Here is a 14,643-nt window from a genome sequence, read left to right on the forward strand (position 1 = left end):
TTGCATCCCTTGGAGCTTGGTTGGTGGAAAAAGTTCTTCATCTTTTAAGTTGTTTTGTGCTTGGCCGAAACTTGAAGGAAGGAGAAGAAGGTGCTAGGTGGTCCTCGTCTCGGAAGATCGTTGCCCACACAACGTCCGAGATTAGAAGAGGAATACGGTAGAAGATCAAGAGGTCATTATTCACAAAGAAAGGTATAACTAATAATAGTTTTCCGCATCATGTTAGTTTTGTTTCTTTGTAAAAATACCAAATACAAAAGGCATGCGATTCTAGTTTTTCAAATTAGTTTTCGAAGTTGTGTTCTTTTGTTTTTTCTTTTCCTTGTGATTTGATTGTTCTTAGTGGTTAACCTAGGGTTACTATGGGAAGGTTAAATATTTAATTTCCTTAAAAGGTTTTGTCTAGTCGGTGGTGGTTGCTCCCATATCCAAGAAGGCCATGTGCCTCGCAATGCAGTACTGGAAGCCGATTTTGGAAATAGATATTTAATTGTCTTTGTGACCTAGGTGATTTGGATCGAACGTGTTAAGTTTCGCAGGAGATTCAAGTCTAAACCTAAAAGAACAAATAAATTAAACTTAGGATCAAATGTGTTAAGTTCCGCAGGTGATCCAAGTTTAATTTAAAAGAACACATGGTAGCTAGGAAAAGGTTCAAACCTTTATACAAAATTTTTGTACAGTGGAACCGATAGGTTTTCCGAGTATCAACCAACAATTGGTATCAGAGCTAGGGTTTTGCCTTTGTGTATTTGATATTAGTTTAATTATGCACATGTCATACATAATTTAGGCAGGAAAATAGTAGGATGTGCTAACTTTGTGGATGCAAGATCCAACTATTATGGCTTATAATTATTGTGTGTGTGATTGGACCCTTGGACATGTCAAGGGCATTTTATTGTGTGTGCATGATTGTATTATAAAATATAACAGGAGCTGTATTTAGTTTTATTAGGATTTTTTTTTGATCTAGATACATGTACATTCCTTCGAGGAATATAGGATCGAAAAATATAAAATTCTATTTATGTCACGGATCGAATCTTGCAAGGCGTGGAACCTTTTGAGGACCAGAGGCGAAGCGGAACAAGGAGCAAGATGGATGCGACAACTAGACCCGATGGCGGTGGCCAAAAATGGCAGCAGCTGGGGATGATAACATACGGAGGACAACAATAGATAAAAGCCATAATAGTTGAAAATTAATTTTTCTATTTATTGCTTTTATGTTGTGTTGTGTGTGCTTGTTAGTATGCATGTTAAGTAGGCTAGCATAGTCAAAATTCCTTACTTTAAATAACTAAGTGGGAGAGGGATTTTAAATAAATTCCACGGTCTCCATTACTGGTTTGTAAGTGATGCAAACAAACTTGCGCGTTGGCTCTGAGTGCCTTCCTCCATATCGGATGAGTTTGTTTGTGGATCACTAGAACAAACTTCCATTTTGGATGACTATAGGAAATTAATTAAGAGCGTGTGATCTTCCCCATCGGAAGGGGCACAATTTTATTAATGGACTTAGTGTCAAGTAATGGTATACACTTAGGCACGTCTAATAGTATCCTCCCCATCGGAGTCACTACTATTATTCGTGTGACCAAAGGAAACCAACTATTAATTTTATTTGTCAAAAAGTTAGGTTGACAAGATAATAAAATTAATGGGTTAAACCCTCCTTTTACAAATGTTGAATTTGTATACGTCCACACTATCGTGATATACAAAATTCACGGTCTTTTGAGGTGTTAGTTAATTTAAAATAGTATTGTTGAGGAATCAATATTATTCTAAATTTAGAGTTCTGACCAAAAGTTATTTGTGATTCTTAGGATGACTTTCAATCCACTGCCATCATACTAAAAGAGAACAGACTTACTGGTCCTAACTACATAGATTGGAAAAGGAACCTGGACATTGTTCTTACTGCTGAAAGTTATAAGTTTGTACTGACTGAGCCTTGCCCTGATGCACCCACTGGTGAATCTACCCAAGAGGAGATTGAATATCATAAGAAATGGGTAAAAGCAGATGAGATGGCGCGGTGTTACATTTTGGCTTCAATGTCAAATGTATTGCAACATCAGCATCAAGATTTACCAACAGCTTATGATATTATGAACAATCTCGAGTAACTCTTTGGTCACCAGGATCGGGCCTCTAGGCAAGAAGCCATGAGAAAGATAATGACGGCCACCATGCAAGAGGGTACTCCCGTGAGGGATCATATCCTAAAGATGATGGCTTATCTAAATGAAATATAAATCCTTGGAGGAGAAATTGATGGGAAAACCCAGATCGATATGATCCTCCAAACACTACCTAGAAGTTTTGAGCAATTTCGCCTGAATTACAATATAAATAAAAGGGTATATTCATTGGCGGAACTACTGACAGAACTTCAGGCAGCAGAAGGTTTGTTTCGTCACAATTCTCAGATTCACTATGCTAAAAATGGTTCTACTTCTAAACCGAAAGGAAAGAAGAAGAAGAAACAAGTTAGCTCAGCTAAGAAGGTGAATAAATCTCAGAGTACAGGACCTAAAGCTGGGGTGAAGAAGCCGAAGGGCAAGAGCTTCATCTGCAAGCAGTCAGGGCATTGGAAGGTGGACTGTCCTCGTAGGAATCAAAACAACAAAGGTATATCTCATGCTCTGGTTGTTGAAACATGTTTAGCGGTGTTATCTACCAGCACCTGGTGTGTAGATACGGGAGCCACTGATCATGTCTGCAATTCTTTGCAGGGGTTCTAGGAAACCCGACGACTATATGAAGGAGAGATAACCGTCTACATGGGTAATGCTACTAAGGTGGAAGCTGTTGCAGTGGGAGATATCTACTTATATTTTGATAGAAATAGAAATTGGTTTTAAGAAATTGTCTTTATGTATCCAGTTTTAGAAAGAATTTAATTTCAGTTTCTAAACTGTATTTGGATGGATATTCTGTTTCCTTTAATAACAATGTAGTTATAAAGAGAAATAAAGTGATTATCTGTTCTGGTGCATTAGTTGGCAATTTATATACTTTAAATCTAATTTCTCCCATAAAGCAAAATATGGAAATTTATAACACATCTTCTAACACTAATAAGAGAAAACAACCTTCGGAAATGAACCAAGCATATCTTTGGCATCTAAGGCTTAGTCATATTAACTTAAGTAGGATTCAAAGGCTTATAGCCGATGGACTCTTGGGTTCATTAGAGTTGGAAAATTTTCCAACTTATGATTCTTGCTTGGAAGGTAAAATGACCAAGAGGCCGTTTAAGGCCAAGGGGTATAGAGCCAAAGAAGTGTTAGAATTGGTTCATTCTGATTTGTGTGGTCCTATGTCTATCCAGACAAGAGGTGGTTTTGAATATTTTGTCTCTTTTATAGACGATTATTCAAGATATGGATACATTTACCTAATGCGTCGTAAGTCCGAGTGCTTTGATAAATTCAAAGAGTACAAGACTGATGTGGAGAAACGACTAGGTAAAAGTATCAAGACACTATGGTCTGATCGTGGTGGCGAATACCTCTTAGGAGAGTTGAGGAATTACTTATCAGAGGCCGGGATTCAATCCCAATTATCCGCACTTGGTACACCCCAACAGAATGGTGTGACAGAACGAAGGAATAGAACTCTTATGGAGATGGTTAGATCGATGATGAGTTATTCAGAATTGCCAAATTCGTTTTGGGGATACGCTATGGAAACGGCAGTGCACATTCTAAACTTAGTACCTTCTAAATCAGTATCTTCTACTCCCACAGAATTATGGAATGGGCGAAAACCCAGTCTAAGACATATTCGGATTTGGGATAGTCCAGCACATGTGCTGAAACCAGATGCTGATAAGTTAGAATCTCGTACAGAAGTTCGCGTGTTTGTGGGTTATCCCAGAGGAACGAAAGGTGGTTTATTTTATAGTCCTAAAGACCAAAAGGTCATTGTTAGCACCAATGCCTAGTTTTTAGAAAAAGACTATATAATGGAACACAAGGCCAGTAGCAAAATTGTTTTAGAAGAACTTAGAGAGGACACGTCTACTTTAGTACCAATAGTACAAGATGAAGTACCACAAGAGACTACAACACGTGTCACACAACCACAGACTGTGCCTCGTCGTAGTGGGAGAGTTGTGAGGGAACCTGAGAGATTCATGTTTTTGGGAGAGTCTTCGGCTTGATCCCGGGTAAACATGAACCTGATCCCCGAACATATGACGAAACACTCCAAGATATAGATGCAGTATCTTGGCAAAAGGCAATGAATTATGAAATAGAGTCTATGTACTCTAATAAGGTCTGGGAGCTTGTAGAACCACCTGATGGTGTAAAAGCCGTTGGATGCAAGTGGATCTACAAAAGGAAAAGAGGGACAGACGGGAAGGTAGAAACCTTCAAAGCAAGGCTTGTTGCGAAAGGTACACTCAGAAAGAGGGAATCGATTATGAGGAGACCTTTTCACAGGTAGCCATGCTTAAGTCTATCCGGATACTCTTATCCATTGCCGCTCATATGGATTATGAGATTTGACAAATGGATGTCAAGACAGCTTTCCTTAATGGAAGTCTTGAAGAAAACATCCATATGAAGCAACCAGAAGGGTTCATTGAAAAAGGCAAAGAGCATCTAGTGTGCAAGCTCAATTGGTCCATTTATGAACTGAAGCAAGCTTCAAGATCTTGGAACATCCGGTTTAATGAAGTAATCCAGTCATATGGATTTATTCAGTGTCCGGATGAGTCTTGTGTATACAAGAAGTGTAACGGAAACGTGGTGGTATTTCTTGTACTATACATAGATGATATTTTGTTAATTGACAACAATGTCAAGGTATTATTGGACGTAAGGGTATGATTGTCCAAACAATTTGATATGAAGGACTTAGGAGATTGTGCACACATTCTTGGGATCAAAGTTATAAGGGATCGCAAGAAAATAATGTTGTGTCTATCCCAAGCTTCATATATAGATACAATCCTTGCTCGTTTTAGCATGCAGAATTCCAAGAAAGGTTTCTTACCTTTTAGGCATGGAGTAGCTCTATCTAAAGAGATGTCTCCGAAGATATCAAAGGGGATAGAGGACATGAAAGGAATTCCTTATGCTTCGGTTGTAGGAAGCCTTATGTATGCAATGTTGTGTACGAGACCTAATATCTGTTTTACCGTGGGCATGGTTAGCAGATATCAGAGTAACCCTAGACAAGGACATTGGACTGCGGTAAAGCATATATTAAAGTACTTGAGAAGGACTAGAGATTATATACTAGTTTACCAAGCAGACGATTTGCTCCCTGTGGGTTACACGGATTCAGATTTCCAATCGGATAGGGATAACAGTAAGTCTACATCAGGCTATGTGTTTACTTTAGGAGGTGGAGCCATTGCATGGAGGAGTGTTAAGCAGAAATACGTTTCAGACTCAACCATGGAAGCTGAGTATGTGGCAGCCTCTGAGGCAGCTAATCAGGAACTTTCTAATGGACTTAGTTGTGATTCCTGGTTTGCCCAAAATCATCACAATTTATTGTGATAATAGTGGTGCAGTTGCAAACTCGAAGGAACCACGAGCCCATAAGGCAAGTAAACATATAGAGCGCAAGTACCACCTGATACGAGATATCGTGAAGCGAGGAGAAGTTGTCATCGCCAAGATTGCATCAGTAGATAACCTGGCAGATCCTTTCACTAAGGCCCTTCCAGCAAAAGCTTTCGATCGGCATGTGGAGGGGATGAGAATCAGATGTATGGTAGCAGATATGCCAGCTTAGTCATTAGTATAAGTGGGAGATTGATAGAGTGTATACTGAAAGCCTAAGCTTTTGTAGACATTTATTTTGAATAAAGAATCACATTTGGTCAAATTATCTACATTTATTTGTAGTTGTTCAATTAATTTATATTGTAGATAACATAGTATGTGGTGTCACATACAGAAGATAATGTTATTAGTACCTTATAAATTATAAACAGTAGCTCACGATCAAGATGGAAAGGAACAAACCATTAGAAGGTCGTAGTGTAATTAGGAATTAGTTTATCTTAACTATATAATTATACTAGTACACTAAGAGTGTATTGAGTAGGACCATCAGAGGTCGTTTCTTTTATACTGACTTCATAAAAGAACAAAGACCTCAGTTATTATGGAAGTGTGTGCTCTTAATCCTAATATAATAACAAGCACATATATTTGATATTTATTTCTTTAATTTATCAATGGGTGAGATTTAGTTCGATAAATCAATAAGCCCGATAAGTTGGGAAATGATATCACTTATAGTGTGTGTTGATTATAGAAGGAAACTGTGTCCTAGTGATCTAGGTTGATAATGTCCTCAAGAGGAGCTCATAAGGATTGTCATGTTAAACCCTGCAGGTGGACTTAGTCCGACATGACGATAAGGTTGAGTGGTACTACTCTTGAACTAAGATATTAATTAAATGAGTTGTCAGTAACTCACTTAATTAGTGGACATTCGACATCTTAAACACAGGGAGACTAGCACACTCATAATAAGAAGGAGCCCAAAAATATAATTTGGGATTGGTGCGGTAGTTCAATAATAGTTCTCTAGTGGAATGAATTATTATTGATAAAATTAAGTTGTGTGTTCGGGGCGAACACGGGATGCTTAATTTTATCGGGAGACCAAAATCAATTCCTCCTCTCGGTCCCTATTATAGCTTCTTAGTTATAGAGTACTATACCCACCTATACCCACCTTCATACCCATGTTGTAGGGGCCGACCAAGCTAGCTTGAGAACCAAGCTAGGGCCGGCCAAGCCTTGGTCCATGGGTGGCCGGCCCTAGCTTGAACCCAAGCTTAGGTGGCCGGCCCTATTAAAATAGAAAAGAATTTTAATTTTAAATTTTTCTTATGTGGAAGATATAATTTAAAAGAGAGATTAAAAATTAAAATATCTCTTTTATAAGTTTCTACAAAAGATTAAGAAAAGAGATTAAATCTCTTTCCTTATTTGTAAATTGAAAGGATATTTTATTTTTCTTCTTTGTAAATTATTCACATGTTGAAAAATTAAAATTTCTTTTTATCAACCATGAAGGGATTTTAAAGGGAAATTTTATTTTTTTATATTTTCGGAAACAAATAAGGAATTTTAATTGGTTGATTGAAAATTGTCTTATTTGTTCTTCCATGAGGTGGCCGACCATGACATGGGTTATTAGGAAATTTTATTTAATTTTTCTTAATTAATTCATGTCAAGGAAAGTTAAGGAAATTTTATTGTAATTAAATTTCCTTATTTGTCAAAGCTAAGGATTATAAAAGAGGGGGTTTGGGTGCCTTCAAGGTAAACAACCTCTATTCTATTTTCTCCCTCTTTTCTTCCTTGGTGTGGCCGGCCCCTTCAAGTTCTCTTCTCTCCTTTGGTGTGGCCGAACCTCTCATCCTTCTTGGAGATCAAGTGGTGGTCGGATCTTAGCTTGGAGAAGAAGAAGAGAAAGCTTACATCCCTTGGAGCTTGGTTGGTGGAAAAAGTTCTTCATCTTTTGAGTTGTTTTGTGCTTGGCCGAAACTTGAAGGAAGGAGAAGAAGGTGCTAGGTGGTCCTCGTCTCGGAAGATCGTTGCCCACACAACGTCCGAGATTAGAAGAGGAATACGGTAGAAGATCAAGAGATCATTATTCACAAAGAAAGGTATAACTAATAATAGTTTTCCGCATCATGTTAGTTTTGTTTCTTTGTAAAAATACCAAATACAAAAGGCATGAGATTCTAGTTTTTTGAATTAGTTTTCGAAGTTGTGTTCTTTTGTTTTTTTCTTTTCCTTGTGATTTGATTGTTCTTAGTGGTTAACCTAGGGTTACTATGGGAATGTTAAATATTTAATTTCCTTAAAAGGCTTTGTCTAGTCGGTGGTGGTTGCTCCCATATCCAAGAAGGTCATGTGCCTCGCCATGCAGTACTGGAAGCCGATTTTGGAAATAGATATTTAATTATCTTTGTGACCTAGGTGATTTGGATCGAACGTGTTAAGTTCCGCAGGAGATCCAAGTCTAAACCTAAAAGAACAAATAAATTAAACTTAGGATCAAACGTGTTAAGTTCCGCAGGCGATCCAAGTTTAATTTAAAAGAACACATGGTAGCTAGGAAAAGGTTCAGACCTTTGTACAAAATTTTTATACAGTGGAACTGATAGGTTTTCCGAGTAGCAACCAACAGTGACCTCTATTCTTTGAATTTTTCGGGCGGTATTGGCCTCTGTTTTGACTATCTCTACGTAACACTTGTGTGCTACTAATTGATCGCCTCTAATCTCTCCAACCTTGTCGTCGACAAGGAATTTTATTTTTTGGCAGAAAGTCGAGACGACCACCTGGAATTCATTTAGGATCGATCAGCCTAAAATGACAATGTATACCGATGGCACGTCCATAATTATAAAGATTGATCGGCGCATCCTTATTAGGGGCTCTTCTCCTAAGGATATGGCCAATTTTATTTGTCCAAATAACTGAACGTTATTCCCCGTAAACCCATACAGAGGGGTTGCCATGGGCTGAAGCTCTCTTGGGTCTATCTGCAGCTGCTCAAATGCTTGTTTGAAAATGATATTAAGCTACCAATATCAATAAAAATACGAGCAATGTTATAGTTAGCTATAACAACCTTTATTATTAAAGCATCATCATGGGGAACTTCCACCCCTACATATCTTTGGGTCCAAAATTGATCTCAGGTCCTTGTGCCCTTTCTTGGTTGCAACCAACCGCATGGATTTCCAACATGCGAGCGTGTGACTTTCTCGCCTGGTTGGAATCCTCATCAGTTGCCCCCCCCCCCCAAACAATCATACCAATGTCACCTCGAGCATCATTGAGGCAATTTTCCTCCCGATGCGTCAGGGGTTGTTCTTGCTGGGCCGAATAAGAGCTTGATCTTGCTCGGATGGAGGCTAGAGTTCTCTCTGTGGCTGCTCGGCCACTCGATACTCAATCCTGAGCGAGCCATTTGGGCATTGGTAGGGTCGACAATTAGGAGCCAGCAAACGCCATTGGAATCTTTGGTTATTGTTTTGATGCCCTCTTAGACTGAAACAATCTATAGTGTTGTGAGTGTTTAATTGGTGGTAGGTGCACCATCTTCGTGGAACTTCCTGAGGGACTTCCACATGCTGCATGGTCTGCGGCCGTGGTTCTTACTGACGAAATTGAGGACTCGCCTGAGGTCCTCTAGGTGGAGGAATAGGTTGTACTGGTCGTTCGACGATCGGAGTAAGGGCAGGCACAGTTACCTCTTTATTACGGGCAGCTTGTGCTTCTTCAATGTTGATGAATTCACTCACACGGTCCAGTAATAAATCAAAATTTGTTGGCGGCTTCTTGGCCAAATCACAGAAGAAATTGTTGTCGGTGAGCCCTTGAGAGAGAGTATTCATCAAAATCTATGTGGCGACAGTGGGGACATCCATAGCCACCTAGTTGAACCTCTTGATATAGGCTCGTAACGTCTCCTTGGGCCCTTGCTTGAGCGAAAAGAGGCTCCACCGGGTCTTATGATAGCGTCGATTGCTTGATAAATGATGGAGAAATACCTTTAAAAAATCTTTGAATCAGTGAATGGAATTATTTGGCAGCCGCTTGAACCATCGTTGAGCTTCCCCACTAAGTGTAGTGAGGAACATTCAACATTTAACGTTGTACGTAAATTATTGGAGAAGAGCGACGCTTTCAAACTTGACAAGATGATCTTCCTAGTCAGTTGTTCACGAATACTCTCCTATATTCAGATTTTGATAATGTTTTGGCAAAAGATCATCCAATACCCACTGAGAAAAATAGATGACTATCCTGTTAGGATGTATACTAAAAGCCTAGTTTTTTATATGAACATTTATTTTGAAATGAAAATCACATTGGTCAAATGTCTGCATTTAGTAAAATGCAGTTGTCCATTTAATTTATATTGTAGATAACATGGTGTGTGATGTCACACAGAAGATCATGTTATCAGTTCCCTATAAATTATAAATAGTAGCTCACAACCAAGATCGATTGGGACAAGCCATTGAAATGGTTGTAGTGTAATTTGATACTAGTTTATCTTGACTATAAAATTATACTAGTACACTATGTGTATATTGAGCAGGACCATTTGAGGTTGTTCCTTTTATACTGACTGTATAAAATAACATAACTTTTGCTATTATGGATATGCGTACTCTTAATCCCGATATAATAATAAGCACATATACTTAGTATTTATTTCTTTAATTTATCAATGGGTGAGATTTATTCGTTAAATCAATAGACCCGATAAGTTGGGGAAATAATATTATTTATATGGTGTGTTGTTGATTATAGAAGGAAACTGTGTCCTAGTTATCTAGGTTGATGATGTCCCCTTGAGGAGCTCATAAGGATTGTTATGTAAACCCTGCAGGTGGACTTAGTCCGACATGATAATGAAGTTGAGTAGTACTACTCTTGGAGCTAAATATTAACTAAGTGAGTTGTCAGTAACTCATTTAATTAATGGGCATTCGATATCTTAAACACAGGGGAGATTAATGCCCTCATGATAAGAAGGAGCCTATAATGTAATATGGGATTGGTGCGGTAGTTCAATAATAACTCTTTAGTGGTATGAGTTATTATTGATGAACTTGAGTTGGGTGTTCGGGTCGAACACAGGAAGCTCAAGCTCATCGGGAGGTCAAAACCAATTCCTCCTCTCGCTCCTTGTTGTAGCCTCTATAAAGTCTCGTGTTCACCCGTTTTGATTTTCCTTCTTACCCAAATGAGGGGTCGACCACATCCTTGCTTGGTGCCCAAGCAAGGGGCCGACCAAGCCCTCTTGGTGCCCAAGATGTGGGTCGGCCAAGCCATGCTTAGTGCCCAAGCATGAGGCTGACCATACAAGAAGAGAAAAGGAAGTTTTGTTGAAAATAAAATTTTGTTAAAATCTTTCCTTTTATAGCTTTCTAGAATGGATTAAAAGAGATATTTTAATTTTGTTACAATCTTTCCTTTTTTGTAGTTATCTACCATGGTTAAAAGAGAGATTTTAATTTTGTTAAAATTTTTTCTTTTTTTTTTTGTAACCAACCATTATAGGAATAAAAGGAAAATTTTGTTTAAAACAAAATTTTGTTATAATATTTCCTTTTATAGCTATTTACAATTGTTTAAAAGAGAGATTTTAATATTGTTAAAATCTTTTTTTTTTTTGTAACCATCTACAATAGCAAATAAAAAGAAATTTTATTAAAAACTTTCTTTATTAGCCGCTAGCAAAGATTATAAAAGAGGAGGAGGGAGGTGTCCAAAAACTAACACAACCTAAGGCTCCTATTTTATTCTTTGTGTGACCTGCCCTTCTTCTATCTTCTTCTATTGTCTTCTTTCCCTAAAGGTCGGCGACGTCCATCCTTTCTTCTTCATTAGGGCCGGCACCCCTTTGGAGAAGACTCTACCTTGGTGGTCGGTTACTTGGAGGAGGAGAAGAAGAAGAAGAAGGAGGAGGAGGAGGAGGAGGAGGAGGAGGCCTCTTCACTTTATATTCTTTGATGGCTGAAAGCTTGGAAAATAAGGAGAAGGTCGGGTATCTTCGTCTTGGTAGATTGTCACCCACATGACGTCCAAGAAGAGGAGAGGAATATACCAGAAGATTAAGAGGTCTTTAGCTACAAGGAAAGGTACAACTAGTTCTTTATTCTGCTGCGAACTAGTTTAGTTTTTCTTTGTATGGATCCTGAAATACCAACACAAGATGCTAGCTACAAGGAAAGGTACAACAGTTTTTCTTACAATCTTCTGACTTTCTGATAAGCTCACATGTTGTATTAATGGTGAGATGGGCTCACGGGTCGGGAGGCCTATTGTGTTGTTAACTAGAGATGGGCCCTCTACAGAGAGCCCCACTCTTTTATGAGGCATAAATGGGTTGTGGTAATATCCTCAAATGAGGCTTAAATGGGCTACAACAATATCTCCAAAGGAGAGGGTGTAGAGTTCTAAGGATGACCTAGCAAGCTAGTGTGAGATCTTGTACCGCCAGTATAATTTGTAGGGAGCTGATCGGGAGAGAATGGGGAATAGAGTCTCGTACAAGTCCAATAGAACTGGGAGTGAGGCTTATAAAGAGTCTATCTGATCAACATAACTAATAGGGAGAAGACGGGGAGTAGAGCCTCATGCAAGTCCGGTAGAGCTATGAGTGGGGCCCGTAGAGAGTATGCCCGATCAGTGAAATAGATCAGGAGAAGACGGGGAGCAGAGCCCCATATGGGTTCGGTAGAGGCGGGAGTGGGCTGGTAGAGAGCCCATTCTATTGACGGAACTAATCGAGAGTGTGAGAAACAATAATTTAATAATAAGAATATAAATATAAAAATATAGAATATAAATTAATAAATAACCTTGTAGAATTTGTTTTGAAATTTTTTAATTTTTTTTAGATTTAAACTGAAATCATATGACATTTTTAAGGGGATGAATTGATTAGGGTTTATGAAAACCTATATGAGGTACTCCATTTACGTTGAGAGTTTATTAGAATTATTAATATAAGGTTTTAATTAAAATCCTAAGTTTGATTTTTCTCTTCTCACTATTTCCGCCCGATCCCTTTTTCCTTTCTTGATTCTCACCGCTGCCTACGCTTCTCCCTTACGTCGTCAACCGACGGCGTTAATGTCCACGATAGGTCGGTCATCACCGGTGTAGCCTCCTCGTGGTCTCCATTAAAAGTAGCGACAACCGACTCCTTCCCTCAAGTTTCTCTCAGCCGCTATCCTCCCTTGCGATGTCGCTCACATCACCATCGCTATCCCTGTGTGTCGGCCCCTTCGCTGGTGCTGAAGCCAATCAGTCATTGTCACCATCTCAACCCTGTTTTGGCCGTCAAAAACACAACAGTCAGATGCGGACGGCTGTCCACAGTGTTGGTTGCTATTCGGAAAACCTAATGGTTCCACTGTACAAAAATTTTGTACAAAGGTCTGAACCTTTTCCTAGCTACCATGTATTCTTTTAAATTAAACTCGGATCGCCTGCGGAACTTAACACGTTTGATCCTAAGTTTAATTTATTTGTTCTTTTAGGTTTAGACTTGGATCTCCTGCGAAACTTAACACGTTCGATCCAAATCACTTAAGTTATTAATTCCATTAAATATTAATTTCCAAAATTGACTTCCAGGACTGCATGACGAGGCACATGGCCTTCTTGGATATGGGAACTGTTGGTCCCTTTGTAGGCCGACAGAGGGGAGGGGTGAATTGCCCTACAAATTAAAACACGAACCTTTCTCGGATTTCAACTATATAATGAACACTTGTAATAAATAAATAAAAGAGACTAAGTAAAGAAAAACAGACACTGGAGTTTTACTTGGTTTGCAATCAGGGGATTGCTAATCCAAGGAATGTAAGCGCACTATCTGATTCTCCTCTGGGCGGAGTAGCCTCTTACAGCGTTGAACATACAAGAAGAAAAGTAAAGCACACAGAAGTTGATTACAAGTTCGTCGTTCTGATTAATTCATTTGCTTCTGGACCAAGGCTATATTTATAGCCTTGGTCGGGGCGCCCGGAAGGGTTCCGGGCGCCCTGGGGGGATAAAACTTTATCCCCCAACGTTCAGATCGAGTTTGACTCGATTTGATCAAAAACCTCATTCCGGGCGCCCGGATGGTTCCGGGCGCCCCGGACCCCAAAAGTCAACTCTGGTTGACTTTTTCCGTCTGGTCGCTCCGCTTCGGTTCAGCTCGTCTCGGTCCGGGTCTTCTGTTCCGGCTCCACTAGCTTGGGTGATCTCAGCCATCCGGAATAGGGCTCACAAACCCATGTTCCCGCCTTCTCCTCGAGCAACCTTCCTTCCCGGTTTCTCGTCCCTCGAACGCCGCGCACGTTCTTCTCGTCCACCGGTGTACTCTTCCGCGGACACCTCGTCCCTCGGACGCACCGAGCCCGTCGGCTCTCTCCCGTGCCGTCCTTCTCGCTAGCCGCGTCTTCCGCTCGACTTCCTGTGTTCCTAAGTTCCTGCACACTTAGACACAAGGGTTAAACAACGCAGGACCTAACTTAACTTGTTTGATCACATCAAAACACCTCGGGGTTCCAACAATCTCCTCCTTTTTGATGTGAGCAACCCAAGTTAAGCTAGGGAAAAACAGATGCAATAAAAACAATTTATTTGTAATTAAGTCCAAAGATATTTCAAAAAAAATTTATATACCTCCCCCTAGATTTAGCATTCTTCTCCCCCTTTGATCACATTAAAAATAGGGGTTCTTTAAACAAGTCTAAAAAAATTTAAGTGAATTCTCATAAAACTTTCTAAGGCAATTAATTTTAAACTTAAAAATTAATTTTAAGGCAATGTTTCAAAAGAGAATATTTAGAAAAAAAATTCTAAGTCAATATTCAGAATATCTTTTATCTAATTTCATAAAAGATTTCTAAGGTAATTTTCAAAGGAAAATGTCTAAGACAATATTCATAGAAAAATTTCTAAGTTAATAAAAAAAAATATCTAAGTCAATAATTATCAGAAATTTTCTAAGTCAAAAAAAATTTATTATTATTATTATTATTATTTTTAAAATATTTTCTAACACAAATTGAATAACTCTTTTAAAGCATTAGGTAAATTAAATTAATGCTTTTTCAGTTAG

Source organism: Zingiber officinale, chromosome 2A (genome assembly GCF_018446385.1).
Source record: "Zingiber officinale cultivar Zhangliang chromosome 2A, Zo_v1.1, whole genome shotgun sequence".
In the NCBI taxonomy this organism is placed as follows: domain Eukaryota; kingdom Viridiplantae; phylum Streptophyta; class Magnoliopsida; order Zingiberales; family Zingiberaceae; genus Zingiber; species Zingiber officinale.